The following is a 16109-nucleotide window of genomic DNA, read 5'->3' as shown; positions in this document are numbered from 1 at the left end:
GAAAAATCTGTGAAATTATTCCTTATATTGGGAAGGGTGCTAGGACGGTAAAATTTTTTTTAATATAGAGGTGGGCTGTAGGGGGTGGCAGAGGGGTTGCTGGGGGCACTTAAAAATGTGCAGGGCCGTAAAAGGATGGTGTTACCAAAGAAAAGGAGATTCTTAATGTATTAAAATAACGGTCGGATCAGAGGACTTTTTCTTCATATTGAATAGGAGCTGTGGACCGGCTGTGGGTGGGTCATAGGGGGTCTTAAAAATTGTGTGGGGGGGGGGGAAGAGGACGGGGTAGGCTTAATGGGCTCTGGAAAATGTTTTATTAGAATAAAATAACATTTACGTAGATCGAACTTTTTGTTTTGTGGTTGGTAGGGGAGGGAGGCGTGGATTTAGCTATAACTAGCAGACAAATTCTAGCAGCAATACCGTTAACTAACAAATTCCACTTGGAGTACGCTTAAATAAGACCAGGTACTATTCTGGTTTAGTTCAATAAAAAGGTACATATTTCTAGTCTTAAGTGTAGCCCAATGAAAATTTTTCATTTGACGGTATGTTTACTGTAATTTGTTTATGAATGTACTTGGTGCTAAGTGGCCAACATATGATTATCGTGCGTATTGGTATGTGTGCACATGTAAAGCTTCCTATGAAATATTCCCTGAATAAAATGCATTCTGTAAAGAAATGATGTTTGGATCTCTATATATCGTTTCTTGAGACTTCACAAAATATTTTTATTTTCAAACGTAAATCATTTTTTCTAATATTAATTCATTTTTATTGTTATCTTAATACAAACAGACTTAATACTTCGACTACTACCGTTTGACATTGCATCAAAAGATAGATACGACGCTCAGATTGTTACTTTTATAAAAAAGTTTACCTACGTAAAACACGGAATCTAAAAATTAACTGGTTTTTTTGCAGATGTGTAGTGACGTCGGTGTATTTAGTTGAATATTTTCTGTCAAAATGTATATTAAGGTGTGTGGCTTATACAAGTCTTATTATATTCATAATAAGTAATTATCATTTAATGTGTTTTTTTATTTGTTTGCATATTATCTGCGTAATGTTTAAGTATCAAACGTTACTTACTAACAGAACTATGTCATAAATGTGGAATGTACATGGCAAAGTGACGGTAATCATGAAGGTATTCTGCGTGGTGAGTTCACTCTTCCGTAGAAGTAGAAAATCATATTTAAAATGTACAAAATTATATTCAATGTTATCAGTTCTGATATTGTTAATTCAACCAACTTTACTTTTGAAGTGAAACTTCTTTAAGCGTGCGTTATATGGGGAGTTAAGCCGTGAAACGAGCGAGCGAATGGCTGTGCACATATATATCAATGTATATATATGTACGTATACCAGCTGCGCTGCAGGCAAGAAATCTGTTTGCCTGTCTTCATTCCTCTCTCTCCCTCCCACTCGTATGCGCACAATAGTGCGCCACAATTATTCTATTTATATATATTATATAACTTCTCTCTATCTCTATGTATAAAATAGACAGTCGATCCGAAAAATCACCAGCACAAGCAAATGGATTAATAATTAAGCGGTCAGCCATCCGACTACCAATCACGGCCAACTCTGTTTAACTTTTCAGATCGACGAGACTGAGACTCTACCGCTGCGCCACCGTGTCGGTAGTACATGGAAAGATCGAGTTCATTGAAAATCTCCTACTACAATATTTGATCGTAAGAAATACTAAACCAACGTTATATATGTTGCTTACTAACACAAGAATTTTTAGTGTCACCTTATGTGGTCTTAAATTTCGTACCGAGTATATAGGTTTTAAGATATCAGTACAAGTATTTAGTGTCAGTGGTACGGTTTTTTCTCTTGCCAACAGTAGCTATAAAAAATAGATGTATCCAATAGGTGTTTACGAAGTACTATAGTGCGCAGAGCAGTATATTTTTTCTTGCGGTATGCATTTTTAATATACCTGCAAGTATATGAAAAATTATAATTAAAAATTATCCATATTAATTGTAATATTATTTTTATGACAGTAAATGTACCAGTGTTAAAAAAATAAGTGACAGTAATTAGGACACTGGTACAGTGATAAATTGTTAATGCTGTTACTATAAAAATCAAAAGTAACCTCAAAGTGGATCATGGATGACTTTGTTAAAAATATTCTAGTGAGTTGAAAATTACAACATCGTACTAATATTTTTTCGTGTGAGTAAAATTATTTAATCACTTACTTATTTACATGAGATAATACTGTACCCAGTATTCATATAAACTTACCTACAGTAGAAAAAGATTTTACATGGCTAACGTATTTGAGCGTAGGTTTTAGACGGATGTGGTACGGGAAAAAACCGTACCAAGCTATGAAAAACTCATAACTAAGTGTAGTAGGGTATTTTCAATGAACTTGGTCTTTCCGTGTGGATATACCTACTGCTGCATGGTAGAAATCGTAATGTGGTTGTGATACGGGCGAAACTGGGCCTCCGTTACAGGAGAGAGGCTGTCAGGTAAATGAAGTCTGACACAAAACATCGCTTGATCTCTTTGAAGTCTTCGAAAAATACAGTAAAAATCTTTTTTTTCCTATTTATCTTTTCGTGTATATACATGTATGTATAAGAACGTACGTAAAATATTAAATATGTACAATACGACAACCTGACTTTTAAAAACAAGAAAAAAATGCTGTATCTCGAAAGGGAAGCTAAATTGGCTAAAAATAACGATTTCTACGGGTTTCCTAAAGGGGATCTACATGATCGAGGTGCACAAGTAGAGAGGGGTTAGACTATAACAAACATAACCTTAATTTTTTTATTTTCTGACTGTATCTTGAAAAGAACAAGTCAAAAAAAAATTTTTTGTTTAGCATGGCATGTTTGGGTAATTAATACGGACGTTGACATAATCTTCGAAAAACTTTTGATACAATATAACCTCTCGGAATTAGAAAAACAGTCGTATCTTGAAAAGAAAGCCAGAAAGGCCAATAATAATTCCACGTATAAGAAATAACTATTGAGGTGCAATCGTAATAGTCCTGAAAATAATAAGTCATATCCCAAAGGCAAAGCTACAACCTTGATATCCTACCTATGAATTAATTTATTTTCCTGTTCTCGATAATGTATTATAAGAAAATTTTTTACGTGACCAAAACCGATATTTTTTTATTAACTTCGAAATCAGTAGAAGTTAGTTAGGCACGGGTGAATTTTAATATTGAATTATAAGTTATTATAGAAAACGAATGGAATGAAAAATTACAATTTTGCAATAGAAAATAGCTATATGTCTATTGTTTTTTTTTAATCTTCATAAGAGATAGTGGACTATTTTACTTTTCTAGTAGCCAAAATTTTAAAAAATTAGTATTTGTCGTATACAATAATTCCAAAAAGAATTTGTTGTACACATAAAATGTCATATCAAATGTACGAAACTTAATTTTGAATAAAAGTAATTTTAGTTCCGCGTTATAGAACTAAAGTACTTTCTTTCGGCGCGTTATAGTAAAAATTTTTGTTTTATTCTGCATTACATGACCCACAATTCGTACATGTATTACGTATATCATAGCAAACATGGAGGTACTTAGAATTGGCGAGTTGTAACATAAGTAACTTAAGGTATATGTATTCTATGCACGCGCGAGCTCGAATATGTAATAATATTAAAAATTTTACTATTTTAATATGGGATTCTTAAAGATCTATTGAAATAAGGTGTACTCTAATTTTCTCAGTTTTTATCAATCCGAGTTTAATAACATTTAAGTTGGAAGTTTCACTTCTGCTGGTAATCCCGAAATCTACACCTGGTTTTTGAAAATATCTCACAGGACTTCAAATAATGTGCATTATTTTAAAACAGTATCAGATTTAAAATATTTTTGAATTTTATCCTTTTCACTATTTTTTTTTTTTTTTTTTAAATAAGCGTGTGTGTAGTAAAATAACACATCACCTAACTTGTTCCTTTGGAATTCTGTGGGAATGTAAGCAAGTTGTTATTATTAACTACAGTTACTTACTATTACTGAAAACCTTCGCTTTAATGACGTCTTCTTTGACAATGAACACTAAAGCATTTATTCGTTCTTCGACCGACTACTAGGTTTCTTTAATTTTTCTATCCAAAAAATCATATCCATTCTTAATTGCCTAGTCACGTTTTATTTGCTATTTTTGTAGTACAAATCGTTTCCATCTTTATTTAGTCGAATGTCGTGCCTTCTTCTCTTACTTCGAGTTTCTATTTGTATTTGCATAGTTTGAACTGAAATTTTTAGGATTATTCAAATATAAACGTCATTTTTGCGCTTTCTTGGTTGATAATAATTTATACACATCTCGATTTTGCGTTAACATTAAAGGGATTCACCAATGTGCGTAAAAATCAATAAATGAAACATTACAAAACATAAAAAAACCAATGTTTGACAGATTTGTTACAATATATATTTATTTTGAAAGAACATTCATCTTATAGAATAAATTAACTCTGGAGAAAATTACGGATTTTATGCATTTATTGTACAATGACCCAGGATGAGAAAATTCCTTGAACGAGCAATGCAGGTTTTGACATATTTTTTTGACTTTTTATTTCTGGATAAAATTAAGAATAACAACTATCAGTATGACAAATAGCTTCCTCAAACTACATTTTTCAGCTTGTTAGTCTAATTTTAAATCATAAGTTCTTATTTGTAATAATAAAAATAAGTAACCCTTTTTCAATCTTTCATAAACTATTTTATTTGATTTCAAATAATAACTATAATAACTACTGTTTTAGACAGAAGCAAAAATGTTAGTCATATATTTTTCGTGAGTTTTATTACAGGGTGAATGTGGCTACTACTGGTGTTTTTTCCAACTTACTCGAAACGAATAAATCCATTAATTAATTAATTAATTAATTAATGGACATTCATTAATGCTCAGAATAATTAATCATTAATTAATGGAAAATACATCATAATTTATATGAAAGTAAATATTTTTATTAGGCAATATGCATCTGATACTGGCAGCCTGCTTTAATTACTGGCACGTTTAATTACTAGCCCCCTAATACAGTCAAACCATATTTTATCCAAAAAAATCACATGTAATCAGAAGTGACGATATGAAAGTATGTTGATCAAGTTTATAATAATAAACACAAGAAAAAAATTAATACTTTTATTTGTTTATTAATTTATAGAGAGAACGTGCTGCAGGTCCAATTACGAATTAAATAAAAAAAGTGTGTTTTCGAGTGCAGTACGTACATTGATATTTACAAGGATTTGATCTCAAATTCATTATAGATAAATTAAGATGTAAGATAAAATCGTAAATAATTGTGTGTAACTTTATAACACACATAAATGTGTAAGAGTATGTAAATGAATTGTAACAGAAGCTGTACGAAAATAAAAAGATCAGGCGAATGTTTGTTAATGAGCATAGTTTTCGTCAAATGTGCAGGTAAGTTGACTAGTAAATAGATGTAAGCTAAGAAATAATTAAATACATACTGTAAACTCAACATCAGTGAGGAACAATACAAAGGTGGGAGAGTAGTAGGATAGGGTGAAACAGTCTATTGCTGTGGTAGTAAGATTTGACAGAGATATAGTATGAATACATGTATTCTATGTGTTTTAGGTAAATTTTGGATAATGTCGTTGAATGAACGTCAGAGGTGGGGAATACGGGAGTAAAAAAGGTAGTTTATAGTATAGGTTTGTTCTATCATGTGTCAAGAATTTCTGAGGTCGTGTTGGGTATTTCTAACAGAAAAGAGTGCAAGCAACACAAGATCGAAACAGTCAATGAAGTTATAGGTAAGTTGATAAATAAAAATTGCGTCGTAGTAAATTTATAAATCTTTACTGTTGAGTAGTGAGTAATAAGATAAATAAGGAAGATAATTGTGGTTAATGTATGCCATAGGAGCGTTTGTTTTGTAGTAAGCAAGTCTGAGACTGCGATGAAGTATACTGTCAAGTTAAGAAAAGTTTTGCTAAGTACATGGGGACCAGATATAATTAATGCATAAGTTAAATATGTAAGTATTGAAAACTTAAACACGTGCACGATGGACTCTGCTAATAACAAATCACACGTGGTTCTTTGTATAAAGCCCAGAAGCTTGTAGCATTTAGAAATAACTTTACTGATGTGGTCTTCAAACGGCTCTGAGGTAAGAGTTACACCAAAATCAGCCAGTGAATCGATCCGTTTTAATTTGTTATCGTCAACTGAATATTTTATTAACTGATAAAACATTGCACTTATCATTACGAACCGATAGTTCACTGCTAAAGCACCACAATACCGCATTTGAGGGATTGAAATGTAGAAGTAGAGAATCCGAATGTAAAGGAATACATTTAAAATTTTGTCTGCGTAGATTAGGCAACATGATTCAGTGGAGTGCTATAGGAAGGCTATTCATGACCAATGTAAATAATAGTGGACCGATGAGCAAGCTCCGTGGTATCTTAGAGACACACTCATTTGATAAGGTGCCAAGAAGGCCAACTTTCAAAGCTCTGCCTGTAAGAAACGAGGCCAGCCATCAGTATAGAGTATCACTGACGCCAAAAGAGTTAGCTTGAGAAAGAAGTATATTTTGGGAAACGCTATCAAAAGCTTGAGGCATATTAAAGAAAATGATGTCAACCTGTGTACCTAACTTGAATGCAGATAAGACAAAATGGCTAAGCGTTAATAGGTTTGTGATAGCTGAGTGATCCTCAGAAATCCCGGGCTGTTATTATGAGATATGTGATAAAAGAAGAGCAGAAAGTTTATTGTACTAAGTCATCCAGCAATTTTGTCATGAGAGTCGGAAAAACGATAGATCTGTAATTATTAGCCAGTCGTGCTCTTAGAGATGTATACGGAAATTTTATATGCCGGTTTCCCAGGATGTGGAAAGACGCCTTCAGCCAGAGATTAAGAGAAAAGTGCAAGAGGGGTGACAAATACTTGAAGAATAATCAATAATAAAAGAAGATGGAATAAGGTATGGACCTGATTCATTTAAATTTTCTAATTGTTAGAAAGCAGCAAGAATATTTAAAGGATTTAAAGTGATTAATGATTAAAGTAGGAATAGAGAAAAGATACTTTAAACAGAAGAGAAATGTTTAGCGATCAAGTTGACTTAGCATCTGGAAATTAATTATATTTAGATTGAGCCTTGATGAACTTCTAAAATTGCCGAATGCTAGATTTAACGCCCAATTCAGATTTCACTAAGAATTTTTTATGTAATGTTTGAGAAATTATTAGGTTTTTAACTGTTAGTCTCTTAAATGTAATTAAGTTTGCCAAAACATTGGTATGCTTCCAAACCTGATGAGCACGTCTTTTATGATAGATCAGGTCAAGCAGGTCCTGTGTAAGCCGTATGGGTAACCTGAAATGTGTAGGACATTGAACAGAATCGATATTATCGATGAAACCGTATAAAATATTGCAAAATAACTAAACACAATCCTTAATAGGTATCTCGTGGAACAGTTGTGGCAAAATTACTTCATCAAGTTTTGCACAAATGGTTTGGTAATTACAGTTCTGAAACTCCTTGTGGCTTGTAGTTTGGTTAGTTTTAGAAGTATTGTAAGCTAAGTAGATAAATAATGTGCTGGTTGAATTATATTGGTCAGGTAGAATAATTGTTTCAGTGATGTAGGTGGTAGTAACGAGGCCGTCGGGTGCAAATAGAAGAACCAACAATAAGTCATCACCAGAAATAGGATTAAAAATTCATTGACTGTCTAGAGTGTTATAAATGTTGAAAATATGGAAAGTGTCTCGAAGTCCATCCAAGGGAGTTCAGTCTGTAAGATGCAGAGAAAATGAATAAGTAATTAGTCCAAGAACATTTGGCCAAATAAAGGTCACCACAAGGAAAAAATTTTCAGGGGGAACATAATCTCATAAGTGATTCTACATGGTCATGAAGTTTAGTGTAGGCTGCTACAGCAGAGTCTGAAGAAATTGAGACCGGTTTTTGAATGTAGTTTAACGCAGCACTCCGTATACGTATGGTCAGGCACTGGGTGGTTATTTCTAACGGAATTCGATTTCATGCCTGTCCCGTCTGTAGATATTGTAGTTGGGTAGAGACATTTTTTCAGACAAACCGTCAGGTTAATGTTGGTAATTCAAATATTCAATAATAAGTTTTTAGCAATAACCTCACTCTCTGTACCTTTACTTTAACTAGTTTGAGATTTAAATATATTATTCAGAATGGCATTTGAATATCTGTTAAGTCCACCCTCCATTTCTGTGGCATTGCTGTCCAAAGTTGCAATATTGAAAAGGAAAGAGCGACTCCTTACTGTGGCCGATTTATCTCGAATATCCTTGAAACTCTGAGTAGCAGGACAAAATTGGTCTAAAGCCTTTAGTCTTTTTCTCATATTTATTACAGAGGTGAGTTTCCAATGTTTTAGTGCGTTCTTAGCTTATTGACTTAAGTCTTGATGGAGGTGTTGCTATCATTAACCTTGTGTCTTACGTATGTAATTTTAAGAAGTATAGAGTTTATAAAGCTTTTTATATTGTCAAGCGTAGTGTCTTCTACATCATCCGTTTAATGTGGCATGTTAGCAGAAATTCTTCATAGTTGACAGTAGCTAAGGAGCTCTGGATATGAGGACACTGTTTCTACGACTGACGTAAGACTGGAGGTGATCCGTCAGAGCACAAGTATATATCACGGAAACAGCGGTACACTTTCGTAGGATTAGTCACGACACAAGCTGCACAAAAAATGTGGTAACCCTTGCTGCAGTACTGACAGCGGAAACCAATGATCTCCAACTTTTTGCAGCAGCCACAATCTTGGCAAAAACCAGCACAAAAGGCAGATTGAGGTAAGGAGTGAACTGTGTGCAGTTAAAGCATTTGAATCTAGTAATGGACAAGTTAGTGATTATATGTGCTGTGCACAACGTTTTTCTAACTCAGCTTTGAAATCAGCAATCTTTGTTTGCAAATGATTTTCTTTTTTGTTTTTTACTTTTAGTAAAGCTCTCTCTTTTAAACTATTTTTTTGTTTATTCTTACATATCTTTTTCGTCAAATAAGTTTTACTTTTTACTTTCCAATTTATCTCTGCTTTTTCAGGTAAGCTTGTTGTTACTTTTGCAATTAATCATCTTTTTTTTTACACAATTTTTATTTTTCTTGCTGGTTCTTTTTCTTATGTTTCTTCATTTTTTTAATGTTTATTTTTATAGTTTTTCTTGATTTAGTTGTTACCACAAAGGATTTTTAATGACTATTAAAATTTGTAACCTAAATTTACATTTATGAATCATTCTTAATGCACCTTCAGAAGGCTGATAGAGATTATCAGCAAGAGATTTGAACAGTTGAATAAATTTTGGGTTTGTCCAATCTTGCAAAGAACTTTGAGCCTCTTGCAGTGGACTTTCAAGTATCAATAGAGAAAAATAAAAAAAGGAATAATATTAAGCTGGGAAGGATTCTCTTTTAAGGTACACAGCGTCAAGATCGAGAGATAATACGCTTATACAGAACGTAGTGTAACTAATAACGAGAGGTCATGTTAGATTAGCCAGTAATTGGAGTAGTTCCTATTATTCCCACATCCACCCTATAAGATTTATTAGGTCGTTACAAGAGTAATTTAAATTCTTCCATGTTTTGCAATGTGTATTTAGTTATATGAATTATCACCAATAATTAACGACATATGTAGCGTTTTGATTAATGACTTTTTGCCACTTTCTGGTAGAACCATAATTTCGTGAGTGTAGAACTTATTGAATGATAATTTTCTGCGTTTCACTTTACCTTTAATCTAAAACTGAGGGTTATGGAATGTAATCCTACACTTCCTTACAGGCTGCAAGATCAGCTGAAAGTCCAGCTACTTATCAGTCTATAGGTAAAAAGAGAGAGAAGATATTGTGTTTGTGAAATTTATCATGATACTTTTATTTTTATTTTCTTACGTTGGGTCTCTGTCTCTAATGCCATCAATCAACTCGTAACTCCATGCAATATGTGACTGCAACTTCTGACGTGCCATCAAATTACAATTTCAGCACTTTAACTCTGTACGACCCTTCGGTATGACAATTTCTTTGGTATTATTAATTTTTTCAAAGAGGCATTCTGTGCAATTTCATTATACTTATATTTTTATTGAAATATTACAATTGTAATTTTAACAGGTTCCTTCATATTTGAATAGTGTATCTGAGGATTGAATTAATCAATTAAAAACTACACTCGATGAGCAGCAGAAAGCTACCAACTAAAACGCTGAGTGAAGAAATGCACCTTGTGTGGAGCCTTAGTTAAAACTTCTTTGTCTTACATGCTATGGGGCTGGTACTTGCTGACTTCATGTGTCTAGGCTTTACTGCTTGCTCCGGTTGTCTCTTGACACTTCCGATAGCCAAGAAGTACACAGTCAGCTTTGTTAAGAGACGACTTCCGTTAAGTTTGACTCTTTTAAAAGTATTAGTATTTGTATCATCGAGGAAGAAAATAAATATAATATAAAATAGAATAAAATAAAAAATTAATTTTTTCGCGCTAGTCGTTACTTAATAGCCACCCTTTCTTAAAACTATCGCCGTCGTCGGTGAATATATAAGTATAGTTATTTTACATAATGTTATGGTTCAACCAATTTTAATCTCTAAGCATTATGCAAACAAGGTTATAAACTTAATTACAAATATAAATATATATAATGCTAGTAACCTATTTCTAAAAAGATAATATGATTTATATTGGGTTGATAATTTGGGCATTGTATAATGAAATGATTGTATTAGGTTTAATGATAGGTATGTGAGTTAAGGTATCTTTATACTCCCGTAGAAAGGAAGGTTTCACTTTTTTTTTATATTCTATCTTTATCGTTTGTCTTTTTTTTTTTGATGTTTTTTTATTTGCATTACCTCTCAACGTTAGTTCGCGTAAACGTTCGAGAATAGTGTTGTGCCCTGTTATACAACACAGTTTATGGTGCCAGTCATATTTGACGAGGCTGTCATTCTTATTACACATATTGCATCTTATTTTTATTTCAATTTGGATCGTACGCAATATACTATGCAATTGTAAATTGCATTTATATACATTATTTCCACATGTGTGTATTGTTACGCTTTGTTCTTGGTTGCGTGTCCGTTGACTATGGATAAACTGAACTCCGTGATTCCGACGTTCGTTATATGCCCTAATGTTTGCTCCTTCTAGGCAAAATGTGGCAAATGCCATGTATAAATCCTACCCATCATCTCTCGTGGCTATGATTTTCATATAACTAATATCATTGAGTGGGCCAAAAGTCATCAATTACTTGGTCCACTCGTCAGTTGCAATTACGACCTGTACCTTCATCACTAGCCTTGGTGGTAATTTTTCGGTCGTGCCGCTTCAAGTGTCCACAACTAGAGGCATATTCGTTGTTGTTGTGGTTGTAGTTAATTTGGCAATAGCGTTAGGCTCTTTTTGTTAGGTTGTAATGCAATGCATATCTATCTTTCGCATTGCCTTAGCTTCATTATCCTTATCATATTTAATATGAACTGATACAATGTTTTTCCCGCTTTAAGGTTTGTGAAAAAAATAAATATCTTGTATATACCGCGTGGATATTTAAAGAACTCCGTCAGGTATTTGGTGTTATAAGGTTTCTTTATTAGGACATGTAATTTCCCATTTGTACGTTTTCTAGTACGAAGTGAAGAATAGATATTTCTTTCTCTTTGTCGTATGCTTTGACCGTAGTATTTTTATATAATCTAGACGTTCATGGTGTAGATATAGGTGGTTCTTGCACTGGGCTGCTCTTATAAGGCTTAAACTGGGCCGTATACTTGTAAAAACTGTTTTAGTTCTAGTTTGTTTATAGAACCCTTGATCACAAGGTTTAGGATCGTTCTGCAACGTTGGAATAGCGCTTTTAGGATTTATGTATCTTACTTATCCTTGAGATAATCTTACCCGCCAATTTCCAACGGCATAATAATATTCTAGGGTACCAAATTGAAAAAAATGGTTAAAAAAATCTACTTCCCTTTTTGTTTCTTGTATATCCCACGGTAGAAGACACATAAGAGTTTTTGGATCGATGTTTGGTATATCATTGTGGCTTTTTAGTGATGTTGGTAAAAAAATTTTTTCTACTTGATAAGTAATGGATTTCATCTTACAAGTAGAAAGTGTCTAAACTTCTTGTCTGATATTGAGTGTTTCATCAGGTTTTTGATTAAGTAAAACACTATTGTAATGTACATGGTGGTTATAGTTCGATGTGCGTAACTATGTGAATTTGGAAGTATGTGCATTTCCTTGATGTTTTTCTTATTCTCTTATTGTTCAATAACTACATGTGAAGGATGATCTATGTTGACTTTGTCTTTATTGTTATTTTAGAGTTGGGGTGTATCGTTAAGCCTGGAAAGAAAATAGTATCAAATTACTATTGATTTATGAGTCCATTTCCAATACTTTAGACGTATGACGTGAGAGTATCAAACTCCGTGTCTTCATTACAGGTCTAGTTTTGGATGATTTAGATATTTTTTGTTTCTCATCAACTTTCGACATAAAATTTTATAGTTACTTAGGGTTCTATGTTCAGTGGGTTGATGGTGCATTTTATAAATTTTCTTAAGACACTACGTTTTATAGTCTTCTTAAAACAACTTTATGTTTTGCTGATGAGTATTGCTACTATAAATATAAAAATCCTAGCTTTAATGACATTACGTCTTGAAATTAGAAAAAATGTTTGGTCCTCCTTTAACATTGAGGTACGCGTTTTCTCCATTTAACTTATTATATTTCGTACATTTAATTCTAAATCTGTCGATACTTGTTCATGAAAGTTAAGTTCTCAAATTGATTTTATAGTTATATGGAAGGCATTAGTGTCTTTTAAGGATTCATTTTATACAGTTATGTTCAACTTCACTTCTACTTGATAGGTATATTGTATCTGAGTGATAATCTTATGTTCACCAGCTAAGATTAGTTTGTGTGTTTCCCGTATACTCATTATCTTTTTGTAAAAAAGCTATACCTTATAGCCTCTCTAAGTTATCCATTTAATAAGGGCAGATTTTATAAGGGCAAGTTCTTTTAACGATTTTATAGCAGAGCACATATAACCATCTACTCTTCTATCACATAGGTTCAATGTAACTTCGTTTAATCGTAAATACAAATTATGGTCTGCTGCTACTACTGCTAAGTAAGGATACCATGGTTTTATGTAGTATCTTTGGCCGCGGTTATACTGATCACGAGAACCGTTCCCATCGTCCTTCTGGCGCAGGAGCGCAGAGCCAGATTTTTGGCTGCTGGGACAACATCATACAGGAAGAGAGAGTGCAACGCTGACAGCAAGGAAAAGCATTAAGCATTAGTGGTGCTTGCATAGACTGCAGCCTACAAAGAAGAAGGACTTAGTGGATACGGATGGTCTAATAAAAACATCCACCAAGTCCCACACTACTGCTGTCCCTGCAGTGTATCTCAATGCATTTTTCCTCCCATCACTAAAAAAAACACCAGATGTGGGTCTTGGGACCTTCGGCAGTAGTGGACCTTCCAACTCGTATGTTAAACTTAAAATAATAGGTAACGATACTAAACTTAAAATAATAGGAACTAAGCAAACTGAGAAAATCAAAGTATATCTAATTCCAATAGGTCTTCAAGAATCAGATATTAAAATAGTGAAAATTTTAATATCATTACGTATTCGTATTCGAGTACGCGCGTTTATATATACAGACTGAAATTGAGTAGAAATGTTGTTTGGGAAGGAATTTTCGATTAAGATGAAGTACACTTTTTGAGAAGGAAAATAAATTAACGAATAGGAAGTCATCACATAAATTAAAATAACATTATTCAGTAGTAGCATATGACATGACATTATTATATTTCATTATGTTACAATTTTTTTAAAAATCATTGAAGTTGAAATTTTGATTCAGGATAACTATTAATAACATTTACCTAAATAAGATCATTCCTTCAATGTTCTGAAGCAAAACTGGTTTATTTTTGTGTTTACTTCGAATGGGTTCTGAAAAACAATAATTCAAAAGAGTCAAATCTTAAGATTCTGTACTAAAAATCTTATGAAAATAAGAGTTATGTATAAAATAATCAGTTCTACGTATTATATAGTTGTTTCTTAATTCGTATACATAAAAAGTAATAGGTTTGAAACAGACGGGTTTTGAAAGAAAAAAAAATGACTAGTAATTGCATAGAAGTATAAATAATTTATGATTGAATTGCTGTATCTATTAATGATTATTTTTTTCCTTCAAATCGGGCATCAGGGAGTTCTGTCTCTTTGTGGTTTTATAAGACTACTGGCGATGACCACCACGGTTTCTATTATTTTTTTATTATTCGAGTTTCAATAAATCTGTGTGATCGTATCATATCATACGATTACACGTATTTATTTAAAACTCAATGTAACAACCAAAAAAAGGTCAACGTGCCTCAGATTTTATACTCATAAATATTTATACAAAGTAATATATATATATATATATATTTTCGATGTTTTTCGTACTCGCTGTTGATAAGTATAAAATTAATCTATTTGCCTCCTCGGTGGTACGTAACGTTAGATTTAATCGATTCCCTTGAACGAGTTTTCTGGAATCATTATACATTTTGTTTATTTTTGTCGATTTGGATTTCACATGCTAAAGAATTTGGAAGCTTTATTCGAAAAATGTTTTTAAGGTTATAACATTAAAAATTATACACGGGTAGGTGTACGTATGTATGCATACGTATATAATTGATTATGTGGCAGGATTTTCTTAACTGGTTATCTTAAGCCTTGTTCTACATTTTCTATTACTCGATTGGAATTGAAAAAAATTTAGATTTAATTAACGACAGCTTTTAACATGGTTGAGTCTGCTTATTAAGGTTCACGAACATCGCTAAAAAGTTATTTATAGTTTAGTTATTAAAAATAATTAGAAATTGACGTTATAATGTGCAGAAATTGTTAAAACCGAAATGTACTTCATTTTTTTAAGGCTGTTGCCATAAGATAGATTCAGTTTGTTCTTATGCGTGGGTATCAAAATTTGGTACACCTATTATTTGTAAAGTTTATTGTAGTCAATTATTTATTTAAATGGTTCAAAAGCATTGCTGAAGTTTGAAAAATTTTGATTTTTTTTTATTCTGCGAAAAAATGTTTGCATGTTTTTAAATATTGAAAACTATGTTTGTAACAGTGCTTGAGACACCAATAAGATTTTTTGTAAAAATATATTACTTAGTTAAGAGCAATTGCATTTGTTAATAAAAAAATCGAATATTTAACGATACTTTGTTTTTTGCAGTCGACAAAACGTGAATAATTCATCATGTGCAAGAGTTTTTTTGACTTAGATTTATTGAGTGACATGGAATACTTTATTGTCTTTGTAAAAGTTGGATACTGTTCAATGAAGCTAGCATATGTAAAATAAGAAATTTAACAGGATGATGAGAAAGCTTCGTGCCGAAAAATCAACAGGGGTTTATTCTCAAAACTACACTTGAATTAGGATAGTATAAAACTATTTGTTTAAATCAACTAAGCACTCATCAAAGTCGTATTAATATTATAAAGTATTTTTTAATTGTGATACACATTAGCTTCATTAAGTTAACAGAGTTTGTTTGCACCTACTACTTCTTCATAAGATTATTTAATTTGCTTCACCTATATAAGATTAATCTAAACAAGTAGTATCGTTTGGAAAAGTAAAAAAGTCTCTGTATAAACTACTTGAAAATAAGTATAAATCGTACATTACGTCACTAGTTCACAAAGTACAAACATGAGCGCCCGAAGGGCGTGCTTATTGTCGGTTGGTGCCCGAGACGCGTATAATGTTTTTCTTACCGAGAGCGCAAAGTTCAATTTTGCGCTGGTGGGTACACTTTGCGCCCAGTAAATCACTTTGGGCCTGGAGGGGGCAAAAAGCTCTTCTGCCCGTAGTCCCAAAGTAATTACGAGGTCGCAAAGTGTGACCCGAGGGTGCAAAGTGGCAGTTG

At 32.6% G+C, this 16109-nt stretch overlaps 1 protein-coding gene across 1 annotated transcript in view; it reads left to right on the top strand.

Moving 5' to 3' along the window:
- LOC106645396 (Methyltransferase like 5) overlaps positions 1 to 16109 on the top strand; it is a 229279-nt gene that overhangs the window by 122225 nt on the left and 90945 nt on the right. The window lies entirely within an intron of this gene.

The sequence above is a fragment of the Copidosoma floridanum genome, unplaced genomic scaffold (genome assembly GCF_036245765.1).
Source record: "Copidosoma floridanum isolate Cflo_tuat_1 unplaced genomic scaffold, Cflo_Japanese_pri ptg000021l, whole genome shotgun sequence".
NCBI lineage: Eukaryota > Metazoa > Arthropoda > Insecta > Hymenoptera > Encyrtidae > Copidosoma > Copidosoma floridanum.
The sequence above is the reverse complement of the archived record's forward strand: the minus strand, read 5'-3'. Positions and strand labels throughout refer to the sequence as shown.